At 51.9% G+C, this 2,667-nt stretch overlaps 1 protein-coding gene across 1 annotated transcript in view; it reads left to right on the top strand.

Moving 5' to 3' along the window:
* Window positions 1-2,667, top strand: part of DPYSL2 (dihydropyrimidinase-like 2) — a 97,463-nt gene that overhangs the window by 32,761 nt on the left and 62,035 nt on the right. The window lies entirely within an intron of this gene.

Genomic DNA, 2,667 nt, shown 5'->3' with positions numbered 1-2,667 from the left:
TGTGGGTACTTGTGTTTGTGTGCACCCACTGTGGGGGTGGGGGGTTGGAGGTAGGGATGTCCAGGGAAGGCAGATGAAGCCACAGAGGAGGCTGTGGTTGGATTCTGACATAGCATCTGGGTAGAATTCATTGCTTTTCACAGATCTGCTAGGGCAGCTTCTCCCTGCCTCTGAGCCACCTGCAATGGCACAGATACAGCCACTCCATTCAAGACCTATCTCATTTATTTACTTCAACTTGCTCTTTTCTTACGCTTGGGGAGGAGTATGGAGTTTAGGAAGAGGGCATGAAGGTAGACCTGGCCATCTGGTGATGCTTTTGGATGTCTGATATGCATTTAAATTTTTAACAATTCAGAAAAATCATGCCCAAGAATAGGTTCAAATTTTTGTTCAGGGGTAATGATTTTTAACTTTACAGGAAAATTTCACTGAGTTTTTAAAGATGGTGTTAAAAAAAGGAGGGTATTAACTTGCCGATCAGTGCAGAATGGGTGAAAAATCTGCCCCTAACCCCTTTACTTTTTTGCCTTGCATTGAGTGGTATGGTAAGAAAGGCAGGTTGCAGACAGTTCTTTCCTTTAGTCAATTAAAAAAAAATTTGGTATTTGTATGTGCCAAATACTGTTAGGCTGTAGTCAGAATGGACAATCAACTTAAACTTTACATCTATGGTTTAGGAGGCGAAATGTCAATTTTTATGGACTGATAATCAATGGTTATAGAGATAAGACTGACATAAAAGCTCTTGGGAGTTTTTAGCACAAAACAAAATATTCAATGGCAAATTGGTAAATAGTCAGCTATAGTTAAATCCATTAAGATAAAAAAATCAAGTGCAGGAAAATATCACACGACTATGAACTATATGGCGGTCACTTTGTTTTAAATAATTTTAATCTCGTCACTTGCTTGCCAAGTGTTTTCGTTATGCTTTAATAGGATTGTCTCCTTACCTGACTCCCAGAGGCACCCTGGCCCCTTCGTTGGAACCTACTGTGGGTTTTCACAGGTAGGAGGGCACATTGTGTGCATTTTCAGACTTGTGTCTTTAAACTTAAAGGCTGACACCAAGATTTGCTGACATCTAATCACTTTGCTCTTAGCACATCATATAGTTGGGGGGCAAGTGCAGAGCTAATTGCACTTTGCCTGAATTAACCAGTCATGAAGCTTGCTGCATGCCCACAGCCCCTTTCTTGGGACTTGACAATTTACAGGAATAGGAGTGAAAGTTTACACGTTGCACCCAGATGCTGAGACCCTGCTAGCAGCACAGGTAGCCACAGGATTACTTGTGTTTATCTGGCTCATCTTTTCTGAGCAACTCTGAGTCAATGAAAGATTCATTTTTTTATGGCTGCCTGCTGGTCTAGATATGTGGGGGGTTTGTCTGTTGCTTGGTCCCAAACAATGAAAGTCCAAAGCCGTGGGTCAGCCCAGATCCTTTAGTCATAGGCTTGTCTGGGCAACTCCCCAAAAGAGATGAGCCCTGGACGCCCGCGGTTCATTCAGCTCCACCAGCTTTTTTCCCCCACCCGGATTCCCAACTCAAAGCATGGGGCTGTTTTGGAGGACAAAGTCAGGGGGCTTCAGGCTGCTTCAAATTTTCCAAGAGAGACACATGGAGAATGTGGTTTTACGTGTAACTTGGATCTGACCGGGGATTACCTTGACTATTTTGCTTTGCTCCCTAACGTAGTTTCTCCTTTGGGGGTATGACCTCGCCTTTCCACCACCCTGCTTCTCCACAGTTCACCTCGTTTTCTGCCTCACTAGGGGATGCCCACCGCGCTGTTAAGTCCTGTGGGCCCCTAGAGTGGCAGCGTCCCCAGCAGCGTTTGCTCAGATGTGCGGGCGCTGGAGAAATGCAACCTCCCCCCCCCCCCATCCCAGCGGCCAAGGGGTCTGGGTGGGCGTGACTGTAGTAAGAACTGGCTCCTAGACTGGTCCAATTTTGTCTCAACAGGCAGCAGCGGGGCTTTCCTGCAGCCCCAAGTTCCTTGTGGCCCCAAGGTACAAAAGGACGTTTCAGGGCGGAGTTTCCCACTCCCTGCCGCAGACAACAGCCTCCCCCGGCTGCGTCCCTTCCCCTCTCGCAGGAGGAAGGGCTGCAGACTTTCAATGCCAGCCGCCTGGCCCTGGATGCCCGCAGCCCCCCCACCCCCGCCTGCCCGCAGGCTACATTTCCCCTCTGCAGGCTCACGCCACGCGCCCCTTGCCGCCCTCGGGAGTCCTGCGGGTGCCGGACGCCCCCTGCTCCGCAGACAACCGTCCTTCTCCGTGGCCGGGCGTGGCCGGCGCAGACCTCAGTGTCTGTCCCGAGGCGGCCGCAGAAGGGCCCGCCGGTGCTGTCCTGCCGGGGGCCGCCCACACCACCCGGCTGGCCACACAGGCGGCCTCCGAAGCCAGCTGCTCTGTAAGAACTGGCTAAATCGCTAGAAATGGGTGGGTAGTTTGGGGGAGTCACACGGGGGGCTTCTCAGCCCCCATGGGGGCCGGCCACGGTCTCCGGAACGTTCCCGCTGTCGGGCGTGTCCGGCCGGAGGACCCTCGCCCTAGGCCGGCTTGAGGGCCGGAGTCGGAGCCGGTTCAGCTGTGAACGCGCCTGGGCCCAGCCCGGCCGCCGGCTCTGGACACCCCGGTGTTGAGTGCGGTCCCCCGGGA

Source organism: Condylura cristata, unplaced genomic scaffold, assembly GCF_000260355.1.
Source record: "Condylura cristata isolate star-nosed mole 26May11 unplaced genomic scaffold, ConCri1.0 scaffold00018, whole genome shotgun sequence".
NCBI lineage: Eukaryota > Metazoa > Chordata > Mammalia > Eulipotyphla > Talpidae > Condylura > Condylura cristata.
Note: the sequence above shows the minus strand (reverse complement) of the source record. Positions and strands in the feature narration are given on the sequence as shown.